This window comes from Hemiscyllium ocellatum, chromosome 5 (genome assembly GCF_020745735.1).
Source record: "Hemiscyllium ocellatum isolate sHemOce1 chromosome 5, sHemOce1.pat.X.cur, whole genome shotgun sequence".
Lineage (NCBI taxonomy): Eukaryota > Metazoa > Chordata > Chondrichthyes > Orectolobiformes > Hemiscylliidae > Hemiscyllium > Hemiscyllium ocellatum.
Genome location: NC_083405.1, coordinates 11,114,742 through 11,131,416, shown reverse-complemented (window position 1 = coordinate 11,131,416; position 16,675 = coordinate 11,114,742).

The following is a 16,675-nucleotide window of genomic DNA, read 5'->3' as shown; positions in this document are numbered from 1 at the left end:
ATTGTCATTTGCTTTGTTTAAGCACAGCACATTGGTATTGGATTTTACCTTCTCACCTTCCATCTGTATTCTAAATTCAACCATACTTTCAGTCCCAATAATTTCTCCCAAAACATTTTTTCAGAAATTTCATTTTTTTTTCTGACAAGAGTTAGTCTTCCCAGTCTTGCTGGGAAGATTTATTTTGCTTTGTTTGTTTCCTTCTGTGAAGACAGAACTGAAGTAGTTGCTTAATAGTTCTGCCATTTCCCTGCTCTCATTCTCTATTCTCTGGATTCAGAGTGTAACGAAGCTGCACTTGTTTTCTCTTATCTTTTCCATTGACAGTTCACTTTATAACTCTTATCAATGTTGTCTTCAGAAACCCAGCAATTCATGTCCACACCATATAATCACAGGAGCATAGACTCTGCCCCGTCAGACAAACAGCACAATCTACATTACTCACACTCTCCTACACCAGGTCCGTAGCCAGAAATGTTATGACACTTTAAGAGCTCGCCTAAGTATTTTTTTGCCAGTTATGAAGTTACCAGGATAACTCCCCTCTCGGGAAGTAAATTCCAGACCACAACATCTGGGTAAAAACAATCAGCAAATCCTCTCTACATCTAAAACCCTTCGCTTTAAATGTCTGCACCCTTGTTCTTGGCCTACTGATTAAAAGGAATTGATGCTGTCTATCCACCCGGTCCATGTTCCTCATAATCTGATCCTTCTGAATCACATTCCGCTCAGAATTCTCTGTTCCAAAGTAAATAACCCGAGCTTACCCAGCCTCTCTCCATAGCTGATATGCTCCATCCCAGGGAGCATCCTGATGAACCTTCTCTGCACCCCCTCCACTACAATCACATCCTTCCTGTAATGTGGCTCCCAAAACACCACACAGTATTCCATCTTGGCCTAACCAAAGTCCTGTATAAATGTTGTAATCTATGTCTCGATGTGTAAAGATTATATTTACTATTCCTAACGCCTTGTTAACTCTACTATTACCCTGTCCAGTCCCAATCAGGGATGTGTGGAGAAGCACGCTTTGATCTTCCTAGTGTGCTACCATTCATTGAGTACTCCCCTGTCTGATTCATTCTTCCAAAGTGTACCACCTCATATTTATCTGGGTTACATTCCATCTGCCATTAATCTGCTTAACTGAACATTCCATCTGTATCTTTCTGTAACGTAAGACCTACCCCTTCACTGCCAACCACCTGGCCAATCTTTGTGATAAACACAAATTCACATAACACACTTTCCCACACCCTCCACTTTTATAGCTACATTATTTATGAGTATCGCAAATAATAAGGGTCACACCTTTGACACGTATACTACACCACTGGACACTGATATCGATTCACACTGTTTCCAGAACCACTCTCTTTCCTTTCCATAGAGACATTGTGAATGTCACTTACCAAGTTCCCCATGATACCATGAGCTTTTACTTTCTTTATCAGTCTCCCATGTGGGGCTTTGTCAAAGGCCTTGTTGAAAAAAAAACACATGATCAACCTCCTTGAAAAAAGATCAATAAAATTCGTTCGGCATGATTCCCCTCAGATGACTATCCATCTCTAAATGAAGATCCATTTTCTCCCACCCTATTTTCGCGAATAGTTTTACTGACACTGATCTGACACTCATTGATCTATGGCTCCCTGGTCTACCTGCACCAACCCTTCCTATAAAAGGTGTTCTGTATTCCTCTGGCCCCTCCCCTGTGGCAAGAATTTACTTAAACAATTGGGTCAGGGCCTTGCTCCGACAGCAGTTTGTGATACAACACAGCCAGACCTGAGGACTTGTCTAATTTTGCACCAGCCAAAACTAACAATCCTTGCTTGCATTTCATATCAATCTGCTCACGAGTTTCCCAGTCCATCTTCTTGAACCATGCCTCCTCTTTCTCCTGAGTAAAACAGATGTGAATCTCTCATGTCACAATCTATCAATTTTCTCCAGCTTCGCACACCGATTATCCTCTTGATTTCAAATGGGCCCCAATTATTCCCTGTTGAAGGGCTTATGCTCGAAACGTCGAATTCTCTATTCCTGAGATGCTGCCTAACCTGCTGTGCTTTGACCAGCAACACATTTGCAGCCCAATTATTCCCTGGTTATTCTCTCCTACTTGAAGTCATTGTGGCATATCTTAGGGTGCTCACTAATCCTGCTCGCACTTTTCAATGCCCCTTTGTTCTTCATTTCCCTCTGTGTGAATTTTGTAAAGCTTCATTTCGATCACCTCTCAGTCTCTGAAAATCTACAGAATACAGGCGGAGTTCCCTCATCGGATAATCTTGCCATCCGAGGGGTTAATCTAGAGAATGTACATTCAGTGTATGGGATCAGTATGTTTTACTTAGATCAGATAACCAAAACTGTACACAATACTCCAGGTACAGTGTCACCAAAACAATGTCTCACTGGTGCAGAACTTCACTTCTACTCGGAGCGAATTACTACAGAAGCTGGGATCTGTACTGAAACCAATGCTAGAAATCACAGCGAGTCAGACAGCATCCGTGGAGAGAGAGCACAGAGCTCCTCATCGCCTTATTCAGATTCACTTCAAACAAAAGCAAATTTAACTTTACCTTCCTCCATTTGCATATGTTCTTACCAATACAATTTGCTTTATTGTTTAAGGGCTAACTTACTGTATGAATTATTTAAAAATCTTCCTAACATCCACCTCTACCATATCCACTGGTTCTCCATTGTTTATATCGACAAGGGACATTTTCAAGCAAATTTTTTGTCAATGTTGCCATCCTTTTCAGAAATCTAGCATCATTCTCTAGACGTTTGCTATAAATTTCCAAGTGTCCAATATCACATTATTTATAATAAATTCAAACTGTGAGCAATAAGTTAACTGTCTGTAGTTCACCATTCTCCCTCTTCTTCCCTTTGTAAATACCTGGAATGAATTTATAACCTTCCACATGAAAACGTAAAAATACAGTGATTCCCAATGGAATTATTATGTCTAATTCAGCTATCTCTGAAATTCTGGTATGAAGTACATTTGGTCTGTCAGACTTATCAATACAGTTATGTTTTCAAATGCTACCTCGTCACTGATATGAATGATTTTAGCCTTCAGTTTCACAAGTTCCATGGTCACTTGATATTTCTGGGAGATTTTCTGGCCCTTCCTCCGTGAAGACAGACATAAAGTAACTGGTTAGTTTTCCCCTTATATTGTTTCTGTCCTCCACAAGAAATTATCCTGTCCACACATTCACTCTTCTACATTTGACCTTGCTCTTACTTTCCTTTCAAATATTCATAGAGGTTTTTCGTCAGTCGTTTTGTTTCTGGTGAATTTGTATTCCTGTTCTCTTTATACTTATCTTACCAGTTTATCAGCCTTCTTTTGTTGCGTCCAAAATTTCAATGAATCCACAACATATGACTCTTTCCTAGGGCACTTTCTTCGATCTAATATGATTTTTAACTTCTTGTGTTCACCATCCTTGAGTCATCTTTGACTTTTGCGATTTATGCCTTGGAGGGATATCTGTATATTACAGACCTTACAGTGTTTCTGTCAATAACACATATTGCTTGTCTTTCATTAAGTCATTTTAATGTACCTTTCAAATTCACTAAAGCCAACGTTATTCTCGTATCTTAATGGCTTGCACGACTCAGGTATATACCCGAAATATAAGAAAAAAAGCTGCTTGTATTCAGACGTCATGTAAATTTCAATATAATAAGATCACTATTCCCCAAAGGTTCTCAAGAGCAAAGTATTCGATTTGCTCTTCTGATCACACAACACCAATTCCAAAATTGCCTGAGCAACAGCTCGGTGCACAACATACTACTAAAGCCACCCATCTCATCCACGCTCATGAAATCCATTTTCCCAGCATTAACATTCACTTGGGTAAACACTGGTTAGATTTAACTTGAAGCTGTCCATTATTACTGCAGTACTCCAAACCCTGTCTGTCTAATTTCCTGTTTTATAACACACCCAACATTTGTATTGCATCTTTCACTTTGATACATAACTCTCATAAATGTTTGCTTCTCCTTGCTGTTTCTAAGATCCACCTCACCTAATTCTGTGGAATCTGAGTGACGTGGGCTCTGGCGAGGTTAATGGCAGATTCAGGCGAGATGTTTGGCTAGGCATGTCTCAACATGGATATTATCTCACCACATCTTACCCATTCTTCTCAAGTGGCATTGTGAGATTTTCTCCAGATCTCCCATTATGCTGGTGTAGTAGAAAAGGACAATAATCTTTCAGCAATGTTGTGTATTCCCCAGAGAGCTGAGACTGCTCTCACCTGGGTGGGAACATTGCAGCAGGTTGGTAAAGCATTGCTACTGCTGTACAGGATCTTAGTGAGATCACATCTGGAGTAAACTCTTCACTGAGGAAAGGATGTTGGAATAAACTCAAAGACTGTTCCCTCCGCTGATTTCTGCAACGAAGGTGTTAAACATATAATCGCTGCAGTGTGGAAGCTGGCCATTTGACCCATCGACTTCACACTGATCCTCCGAAGACCATCCCATCAAATCACACCACCCACCCCACCCAATCTTAACCTGGTATTTTCCATGACTGATGCACTTGGCCTCCACATCCCCAAACATTATGGGTAATTTAGCGTGGCCAATCCATCTTACCTGCACATCTTGGGACTGTGGGAGGAAACTGGAGACTGAAATTGAATGAGCATCTCTGGTGCAGTGAGACAGCAGTGCTAACCACTGAGCTACCCAGTGTGGGCAACAACACTTGCCTGAATAGGTCAGCACTTGAAAAGTGACATTTGAGCAGGGAGATTCCATAAGTCCCCAAACCTATCATTGAACGACAGGAGGTGGACATTGAGATCTTGAGCGTTTTGGTCAGGAACAGGAGCAGAATATGCAAGTCCATTGAGACTATAATGTAGGAACACCAGGAGGACATTCAGCCCATCCAGTGTGTAAAGCAGGAACAGAATGAGTCCAATCAGCCAATCATGCCTCTTACGCAGCAATTGGAGCAGATCTTTTACAGCCTTGTGCCTGTTACACAGGAATTGTGAAAGGGAACATGAGGTTATAGAAAGGGAAGGACTTCGAATAACAAGCTTCACTGGGGAATGAAAAGTAGTGAGAAAACTTTTGTGATTGAAGACAAATTATTAGAATCCGTTATGAAGGAATTAATAACAGGAGATTTCCAAAGTCAAGCCACAATCCAGCACAGTCAACATAGTTTTACGAAGGATAAGTCATGTTTGAATGATTTGACTAACTTTCTTTAAATAAAACCTAACAAGCTAGTTGGATAATGGGGATCAGATAGATGTATTATTTCTAGACTTCCAGACATCAGTGCATAAAGTGTGTCGCAAAGGATTAATATGCAAGCAAGAACACATGGGGTTAGGAACAATTTACTTGCTAGTTGAGAGGATTAGCGAACCAGTAAAAGCCATGATATAGAGCCGCTGGTTTTGGACTGGGTTGGACCAGGTGAAAAATCAAACGACGCCAAGTTATAGCCCAATGGGTTTATTTGTAAACACATGGTTTCATCGCTCTGCTCCTTCATCAGATGTAAGAGAGAGGAAGACCATAAACACAGAAGTTATGAGGAAAAGATCAAAGTATTGTCCAACTTCTGCGTATGAATTGTACACACCTAAGATGGCTCTTAAATACTATACCAATTAGAATGGATGTGCAAATTTGATTGGTTAATATGCATATCGTGGAATTTATTTCAAGTCACTTCCTGGGGATACCTTCAGGTAAATGAAGTAACTCTTGCGGTCAGACAATGTATTCTAAGCGTGAGAACTTGATTGGACGCTGTCTGTGTCTTCATTTGGAGTCAGACTGGTGTTATTTACAATGTAGGAGTTTGTAAAGTATCACATTGACTGACTGTCCACAAATTGTATGTTTTTGGAACAAAATAAAATGCCTCTGGAAATACAAATTGACAAATTTAAATTCACTCCGCAGATTTATATGTGTTTGCGTAGACATATATGTGAGAGAGGGGACGAGTCTGTGTGAAGGGGCGAGAGAGAGACATGGTGTGTATGTGAGAGAGAGTGAGGTGGAGTGTATGAGTGCGAGAGTGAGAGAGAGAGGCTGTGTGTGCATGCGTGTGTGACAGAGTGGCGTGCGTGTGTGGAATGTGAGAGGGGGAGTGTGAGTGTGTGTGTGGAGCAGATAGCGAGAGTGTGCATCTATATATGTAACGGGGAGAATGAGAGGGTATGCTTGTCCAGGCGAAAACACAGACAGATACAGCAGATGCCTTGCTCCACACACACTCATTCCGTGGTTTCAGAGCTTCCCCTCTCTGTAGCCTCTGCTCTATTTGTTGTTCATGTTACAGACCCAGATACTGAAACGACAGACCCCATGCTCCACCCCGAGTTGGGTCACCAAATCCTCAGGTCTCCCTGAATGTCTGATGCAGCTCACAGCACAATCTCCAGCAAACCATTCCCAGCAGCTCCACTAACTTTTCAATAACAGAAGACTGTAAGAAGCCCCTCAGCTACCAGTTAAATGCACGATCCTTTACAATTATACTCCAGGATTTTCGTCGTGTTACTGACCGCACAATCAGCTGAGAGAGACAAACAGAGACGTTCCGTGGGCAGGTGCAAACCAATTTCAAACATGAGAGTCAGAGATGCAGGAACACCCCCGTCGATGGAGCAACACTTGGGACACATCGGGAAGGGAACAACAGCCTGACACATACCATTTCAATGTTTCTGAGCTTCACAATGCCAGCACTCGATACAGGAGGGAGTCAGAAACTAAAGCCAGGGAAAGATACAGAAAGAAAAAACAAATACTTTATTAACTCATACTTTTTCGAAAATAAAAATAAGAACACGGTTGGTGTTGGTGGGGGGGGGGGTTGAAATAACTGGATAAGGGAGACAATAGTGGGTCCAATCCTAAGAAAGCAAACATTGAATAGAGTCATAGAGTCACAGCCAGATCCGCTGGAATGGTCCATTGCCTCAAATTCTGAATCTGCTTCACAGAGCCAGCTCAGAAACTATAAGCTGGGGTAAGGTAACGGCTAGGTTGGAGAGTTGTGCAGGTCATGCTTGAGGATTACTCCATAAACCGGGCTATCTTCATAGCAGTAGGAGCATTACAAACCTTTGCCAGGATATTGCAACCCTCTATCATCACCCTCTGTCTCCGACCTTTATGCCAGTTTTGCATCCAAATGACTTTCATATGAACCAATCTTGTTAAACAGATGACCATGCACAATGTTGTTCAACGCCTTACTGATGTCCAGATGGACAATGTACACCTTTCTACCTCAATTAACCCTCTTAGTCGCTTCTTCAAAAAACTCTCAGTCAATTCAGTGAGACACAATATTGCTTACACAAAGTCAGGTTGACTGTCCCTAATCAGTCGTTACCTTTCAAAATGCTTGAAAATCATATGCCTCATAATCCCCTCCGACAACTTACCCACCACTGACGTCAGGGTCACTGGCTTTTCCTTATTACCCATCATAAATCCTTTAAGTAGTGGCACCACGTAGCCAACCTCAGTCTTCCGGCACTTTACCTGTGGCTATTGATGATAGCAAGGGGCCCAGCAATCACTTCCATAGCTTCTAAAAGTGTTCGAGTGTGCATCCAATAAAATCCAAGACATTTTCCTTCCTTTGCATGTTTTAAGACCTCCAGCAGCTCGTCTGTAGTACAGACACTTTCCAAGATGTCACTACCTATTTCCCAAGTTCTCGAGCTTCCATATCCTCCTGCACAGTAAAAACTGACACAAAATATTCGTCCAATATCTCCCCCATTTCCTGTGGTTCTGCACACGGGCAGCCTTGCTGATCTTTAAGGATGTCCTATTCTCCCCACAGTTACTCTTTTGTCCTTGACGTATTTGTAGTATTCCTTTGGTTTCTCCTTAACTCTATTTGCCAAAGCTATCACATGTCCCCTTTTTATGCTCCCAATTTCCCTCTTAACTATACTCTTGTTGCCTTCAGACTCTTCTAGTGATTCACGTTAAATCAGAAATTAAGAGGCTAATGATGACCATTCCGATTGTCAGAAAAATCCATCTGGTTCACTGACACCCTTTAAGGAAACAAACTGCCATCCTTACCTGGTCTGGCCTAAAAGTGACTCCAGACCACAGGAATATGGTTGACTGTTAACTGCCTTCTGGGCAATTAAGGATGGGTAATCGATGCTTGCCTAGTCAGGGACGCCCTCATCCCGTGAATGAATTAATGAAAAATAAACCCTCAATTCCTGCTGTCTAAACCTGACACACGTTTCCCTTTTATCCGTGACCAGAACCTCAACTTTTCCAATCCTACAGCATTCCTTACATGCACCAGCGTTACCCTTCACCCTAATATCTCATTTTTGAAGGCTTCCTACTTTCCAACTGACCCCCTTCTCTGCGAATATCTGTCCCAATCGACTTTGGAAAATTTTTGATTAATATCATCAAAATTAGCTTTTCAACAACTTAGAACTTTAAGTTTTAGATCTGGTTCATCCTTTTCCATCTCTATTTTGAAACTAATAGAATTATGATGACTTGCCATAAAGTGTTCCCCCACTGATGCCTCAACCACCCCTCCCCGCTTCCTTATCTCCAAAAGGTAAGGTGACGTTTAGCTCTTTCTCTGTGATGGAGAGCTTTGGAAAAGCAGCTGCAGCTTTGCAACTGGGAATGGGGTCAGCAAAGTATTCGACTCATTGGGTTGATTCTAACAATAAATTGTCTCAGTGACATTTTCATTGAGTGTGACAAAGGGATTGTCTGCACGAGGCTGAGCTAGTTTCCTGCTGCTATCTTATCGAACGCACCCCATTAACTACCCACTCCACCCCATGGTGTCCCTCTCATTCAATACCAGCCCGATTCTCCCACCAATCATGGCTGGAGATTCTCACCATCGCCCAGACGTCCTGGATATTCTTTGATCCATGGCACTGGTGCCATCTTTCAAAGGCCAATGGGCACATGTTTGAGCTTTCTCAGTGTGGACCTGCCCTGCACAGCTAACCCCGAGCATGGCCGATAAGGTACAATTACACCACGGTTTGTCGACAGGGGCACGGAGGTCCTGGTGGATGCGCTAGTACAGAGGGGGACCATTCTCTTCCAGGGGGTGGGGGCACACCACCAGACCCACCAAGCATGGTCTGAGCTCACCACCCAGATCAGTGCAGTGTCTGTGGTCTGAAGAAATGTCCAGCAATACAGGACAAGCATCAATAACCTTCCCCACTCTGTCACCATATTCTCTCTGTTCCCTCACACTCACTGCATATCTGTTATAGCACCAACTCCCGCACAAGGGTCATGCTCCACCACTCTCACTGCTGCAAGCAACACCTTCCTTCTCTCTCTTTCCCCTCCACTACATCTCTCTCATTAATATCACTGTTTGGATACAACACTATGGACTGACTCCCTCTGGACACATCACCACCTCCATCCCCCCCACTCACATCAGCACGAACAGCAGGGACCCCCACTCCCACCCTCCATTTCTCGCATTCTAGGAGAAACAGCCTGGAATAGCACGGAAAGGGACAGGCTGGGTGGTGGAGTGCCCGACATCAATCTCCCCACCACCACCTGTACCTGTGTGTCTGTATTTGACTCTGTGAGTATCTATATGTGAGTGCAGGTCTGACCATCTCTGTAGTGCTGAAAATGGACCAATCTCTCCCTCAGCTGGCCTCACCACCCTACTGCAGTGAAAGCATCAGAGAGTGACAACCCTCGAGGATTCAGTCTGGGAGGGAGAGAGAGTGAGAGAGCTCATAGCATGGTCCAAACTGACAGCACGATGAATACACACACACACGCACACACGCAGGCTTGCACACCCAATACTGGTAGATGGAATATTGCAAATATACTTGTGCCTGCCAGAATGGAAATGCTCATCTCTGAGTCAACCATTTGGTCAGGAGATGAGATGAATTAATTTCTCCCTCAGTGACTTGCAATGCTTAAAACGTATATGTGAAAGTATTGAAAAGTCCTGGAAAAGGCCCAGTAGTGTTGCTAATGACGCAGGAACAACATTGCTCAGTATCAGACAAAACTGCTCTATGCTTCCAAAGATATTATTGGAAAAATCAAACGGCCGTGCAATTTGAGAGATTCACAGTAAAGGATTTGTTATCTCCTGAGAGAGTAAAAAACTCTGCCATTGATGCAGTAGTGTGGGGAGGCCAGCAGAGGGTAGTTTTGTAAGAATCTAATCAAAAAACTGGTCGGCTAGCACTGCTGCCTCACAGCACCAGGCACCCGGGCTCGATTCCACCCTCGGGCGATTGTCTGTGTGGAGTTTCACATTCTCCCCATGTCTGCATGGATTTCCACCGGATTCTCCTGTTTCCGCCCACAGTTCGAAGTTGTGGATGTTAGGTGAATTAGCCATGCTAAATTGTCCATAGTGCCCAGGGATGTGTAGGTTAGGGGCATTAGTCCTGAGTAAACGTTGGATAGTATTTGAAAGAGTCTGGGTGGGTTACTTTTCGAAGGGTCAGTGTGGATGTGTTGGGTCGAAGGGCCTGTTTCCACACTGTAGGAATTCTATGAACTCTGCGAACACCAGGGACAGACAGAGACAGAGGAGAAAGGAGACTTTGATTCCAATTTCAATATATTTACTTCAAAAGCAACTTTGCACATAGATGCAGACAGAGGTACACACAAACTGAGATACTGACACTGACCCACATAACATATGCACACAGAGATACGCACACAGATATGGAAGTTGACACACAAACACATGAACATAACCCCAAATACAGGCAGACACTGTCTTTAATACAGAGATATATACGTTTTTATTAATAAGTTATCAGTGGTCAGTTGGAGAAGGCAGGAGAATGAGGTTGAGAAATATTTTAACCGCAATCAAATGTCATGGCAGACAAGGTGGGCTGAATGGCCTAATTCTGCTCCAGGATTCGTTGCTCATATGATCATGTCGTGCCTGGAATTGTCTTTCGACGACGTCAGTGGAGGCTAAATTTCGAAAGTATTTGATTTAAGAGAGTTAATGAGAAAGTGGACAGGCTTGAGGGGCTGAGTGATCGATATATATTTCTATTTGTCGACGCCTTTCACATTAAAAGAGTGGTGATTCGTTTGGGGGAACACATTCTGAGAATAAGGCAATTCCCATTTCAGACTGAGACAGGTATGCTCCTTTATCTTTCGGGTTGTATGCTCTGTGGTGTTCTCATGCCGAAGGAGCAAGGTTCAGTTCCATAGATCTTTAATGAACAAGAGAATCCTTATTTATTAGGAACTGACAGGAAGGGGATGTTTAGTCACAATCACATCAACTATGCACATTCTGAATGGTGCAGCAGATACGAGGGGCTGAATGGCCAGCTGCTGCCACTAACCTATATGTTGTTCTCTCAACCACTCAGTAATGTTACAGAGGTAAAGAAAGATCCCATTCAGCCAGTCAACATCTTTATAATGAGACAGGCGGAGACCATTCTGCCCTCTAAGGATTTACACAGGAATAGATTGAAGTCTTTCAGCCCACTAAGTACATTACACAGTGTAGGATGAAGCCATCCTAACTTTCTAGCCTGATGCCCAGCGACAGGGGAAACCTGGTAAACTATCAGGGAATAAACATTCAGGATAAATGTTTATATTCAGGTTGTAAAGTTGTAACTTGGTAAAATGCCTCAGGGATCAGTGTGATATTATCAACAATTTATAATCTATACCAATGACTTGGATGAGGGAACTGATTGGGTTGGAGCTCAATTAGTTCACTTAGCAAGATAGTCATTTATCAGCAAATGGAGATTCTGCAATGGGATACCGGCAGGGGAAGTTAGTGAGCAAAGCTCTGGCAGAAAACAGGATAACAAGAGCTAAGGGAAGTCAGTGCTCTGCTGAACAGATAAAATAACAGTAACCTACTTAAATGGAGAGAACATCGCAGAACGCATTGGTACGGAGGGATGTGTGTGTCTCTGTAAATGAGCCATATAAACCTAGTCAGCATATTCAGCAAGAGATTAGAGAAGTGAATGGAAATTTGCTGTTTCATGCAAAGGCTATAGGGTATAATCATTGGGATGTTTTACTGGATCTGTACATGACAATGCTGAGACTACATCGAATGTATTGCATGTAGTAATGAACCCTGAAATTGAAAGAAAAGATATGCAATTGTTTTAGGAGTTTTTCACAGATGCTTCACTTTACTCCTTGCTAGGATGAAGGCCTGATAGAATCATAGTGACATACAGCACGGAAACAGACCCTTCAGTCCAGCTCATTTGCACCGACCAGATATTCCAATCTGATGTAAAACCATTTGCAAACTTTAGACCCATAACTCTCTAAACCCTTCTTATTCATATACCCATCCATTGCCTCTTAAATGTTGTAATTGTACCAGCCTCCACCACTTTCGCTGACAGCTCGCTCCATACACGCACTCCCCTCTGTGTGATAAAGATACCACTCAGGTATCTTTTTAATTTTCCCCTCTCACTTTAAATCTTTGCCCTCTGGCTTGGACTTCTCCAGCCTTGGAGAATAACCTTGGCTGATCGCACATCCATGGCCCTCATGGCCTCTACAAGGTCAGAGTACTTCAGGCCTGAGAATGAGAGCTGTTCATATTGAAACCTGAGAGAGTGTATTGGAACGTAACTGAGGATTAGAGAATAAAACTAAGGATTTAATTTTAGCAAACAGCATACTCATTTTAACACAGGTACGATGAAGACTTTAATATATTGTACAAAAGTTATGCAGACACATATAAATGTACCTTCACATTATAAATTACAAGTCATTCCTAAATGAAGCAGGTAGCAGGGATGGAGTCATTCAATCAGGAGAATGTTCAACCAGACCTTAACTCTGGTTGGTATTTTGTTCAAATTATTGCATCTGTCAGGGAAAAGTGCAATCTGTCGTAGAAGCAAAGGCCATTGCTCAGTCTCTACTTGTACTTCTCTACAGCAACATATGAGAGCTGACAACCAATCAGCCATATTTAGCACTCTTTGAGGGTTCCTGTTGAGGATTCATTAGAATCTCTCCACTGCCTGCAGCAAAGGGAATTCAGCCAAATCCAACTGTTCCAGGAGAAACCCCAGAGCAAGCAGCTTCTGTGAGGCAGAAAAACTTCAGTGGCAGAATAACTTCAGTGGCAGAATAACATTTGAAACAATCTCAGTTTTGCTTTTGTCGTGAAATTAACTGTTATTTGGACAAAGATCTTTCGAATTAATATTCTACAGAGTTTTTTTTTTCTGTTTGACTTCAGATGTGTGTGTGTGTGTGTGTGTGTGTGTGTGTGTGTTTCTGTGTCTCAGATTTATAGAAAAATAAATGTTGGTGTACTTATTGTCAATGTTCAAACTCTATATCATTCATGAATCCATTGTATTTCGACTAACTTTGCTTTGGTTTTAGATTAGTTATTTCCACAAAGTTAAGAAACGTATCTGACTTGTTCCTAACACTGAACCTGACCCAGTCTGAGACGGATATCATTTACCATATCACACATTGACTTATATTGACAGGTTGTCATGACGTCTGGAGGAGAGGGAATAGAAAAAGAGGCAATGACTCTCTAACCTCGGTAGGAACAGGGATAAGGAGAAATTCTCAAATGATCATTTGAGTGGGAATTTCTCCTCCCCACAGGTTTGTGGTACCTGTGTGCTTGCATTTATTCAAAGGTGTGTTAGTTAAATACTTCATGGGAAAGTGACTCAAGGATAATGAACTGCAGATCGGAACATGGGGCTGAGACCACAATCTGATCAGCCACAAACTTAGTGCCTGGCGGGGCAGGAACCGACTGCTGTTCCTCAGTCCTACTTTGCCCCATTCCATTGAGCCCCTCAATCTGCTACTCACGAGCAGTTGGAGTTCTACGACCTGTTGCACAGAAACGGAGGATTCCATTCAGCCCCTGAATACAGTCAAACATGATTTGGTGTGGAGGGGAAAACATTCTTGGGAAAAGAATGGGTGTTAGTGTGAAAGAGTCCCTTCCTCTCTCTTTACAGAAGTTCCCCGTTTAAAATCTGATTGAAGATTTGTAGCTCGGGTATCCGTTGTTGTGGTTCTGCTCGCCGAGCAGGAAGTTTTTGCTGCAAACGTTTCGTTCCCTGGCTAGGGAACATCATCAGTGCTGTTGGAGCCTCGTGTAAAGCGCTGCTTTGATGTTTCTTCCGGTATTTGAAGATTTGTAGCTCGGGTATCCGTTGTTGTGGTTCTGCTCGCCGAGCTGAAAGTTTTTGCTGCAAACGTTTCGTTCCCTGGCTAGGGAACATCATCAGTGCTGTTGGAGCCTCGTGTGAAGCGCTGCTTTGATGTTTCTTCTGGTGAATACCGGAAGAAACATCAAAGCAGCGCTTCACACTAGGCTCCAACAGCACTGATGATGTTCCCTAGCCAGGGAACGAAATGTTTGCAGCAAAAACTTCCAGCTCGGCGAGCAGAACCACAACAAGTTCCCCGTCTCTATTTACGCCGATTCACAGTGATTACAGCCCCCATACTCTACCCTGATATTGCTCACAAAATCCTCTGGTCTCTTTGATTACAGCATTCCTTCACAGGGCATCCAGGAAAATAACAACGATGAAACTTCCCAAAAAGAGAATGCAAGAACATAAGAAGCAGGAGTAGGTTATTCTGCTCCTACAGCCTGCCTTTCGATTCAATAGGATCATGGCTGATCTGGTGTAGGCCCCACCTTCCGCAGTGCCTGCTGTGTCAAACATCCATCCGTCCCTGTATTCCAACTATCTCAATAATCTATCTCCCCAACCTCTCTGGGATAGAGAAGTCCCGATGGTCACTCCCCTCTGTGAGAAGGAAACACACCGCACACATACACTGTGACCTTTTGACATCAATAAAATATATGAACACCAGGTAAGAGTGACTGGCCCAGATAACAAGGCTGTATTTGACTGATGATGGTATCAAGGAACCTGAAGTAAATGGAACATAATGGAGATTAGGAGGAATCTCCCACTGTTTTTTTTTGAGTGGGAGCAACAGCGAAGGTAAGGCGAACCAGGAAGGCTACAGCAAAGGTCAGAGAGATTTTAAAATTACTTACCGGTTAGTGGTGTTTTTCCTCCACAGTCGGAGCGGGAGCAGTGACGGAAGTGACACAGTCCAGAGGGGCTGCCGGGAAGGAAAGTAAGTGACCATATATATTCACAAGGCCCTGTGGGCCAGAACGGAAGTGGGCAGAATAGAAAAGCGCTAGTGGTAGGAGACTCGCTTGTTAGGAGAATTGACAGGAGATTTTGTGGCCAGGATCGGGATTCCTGAAAGGTATGGGACGTCTCCAATCGGGTGTATAAGATTCTGAAAGGGGAGGGCGAACAGCCAGAAATCGTGTTACATATTGGCACCAATGATACAGCCAGGAAAAGGATTGTGGATATAAAAAGTGAATTCAGGGAGTGAGGGTGGAAGCTGCAGAGCAGGACGAACAGAGTAGTGTTCTCTAGTTTACTACCAGTGCCACGAGATAGCGAGGTGAGGAACAGGGAGCGGGCTGCGCAGCTGCTGTATGAGGGAGGGCTCCAGATATGTAGATAATTGGGATGCTTTAAGGGGAAGGTGGGACCTGTACAAGAAGGACGGGTTCCACCTGAACTGGAAGGGGACCGATGCCCTGGATGGATGCTTTGCTCGAGTGGTTCAGGAGGGTTTAAATTGTATGGCAGTGGTGTGGGGACTAGAGCTATATACCGGTGGTGAGAGTTGATGGAGGTGAGGCAATAGCAAGAGGTAGCGCAGTCAGTGGGAAGGAATTTCCTGTGAAAGAACCAAGGGATCAGTTAAAGTGTGTTTGCTTAAATACAAGGAGTATCAGGAATATAAGTGATGAGCTTAGAGCATGGATCGGTGTCTGGTATATGATGTTGTGGGCATAACAGAGGCGTGGGTTTCTCAGAGGCAGGAATGGTTGCTTGCTGTTCCAGGGTTGAGAACATTTTTGAAAAATAGGGAGGGGGGAAAGAGGACGGGGTGTAGCACTGCTAATCAGAGAGGTAATCACAGCTACAGAGGTTACCATTGTCATGGAGGGTCTGCCTACTGAGTCAGTATTGGTGCAAATTAGGAACAGAAAGGGAGCAGGCACCTCACTAGGGGTTTACTACAGCACCCCAATAGCAACACGAAAATTGAACAAAACCAAGGTAGACAGATTTTGGAAGAGTGTGAATGGATTTGGTTGTTGTAATGGGTGACTTTAACTTTCCCAATATTGATTGGAACCTCCTTCGAGCAGATGGTGTGGAGGAGCTGTTTTGGTAAGGTGTGTTCAGGAGGTTTTCCTAACTCAGTACGTTGTCAGGCCGACGAGGGGAGAGGTCATTTTGGATTTGGTAATCTGCAATGAGCCGAAACTGGTGTCTGATCTTGCTGTGGGAGAGCATTTTGGTGATAGTGACCACAACGGCCTTACATTCTACAAAATGGTTGATGGGCATTTTGAGTGCAGTCCTCTCCCTGGTGTGAGACTGCACAGCTCTGTGACCTCCTCGTTGATGAAATAAACTGGCTTCGCTCTTTGCACCTGGGAAAGGTATATCATTGGGAAATAGCTGTAGAAATCTCA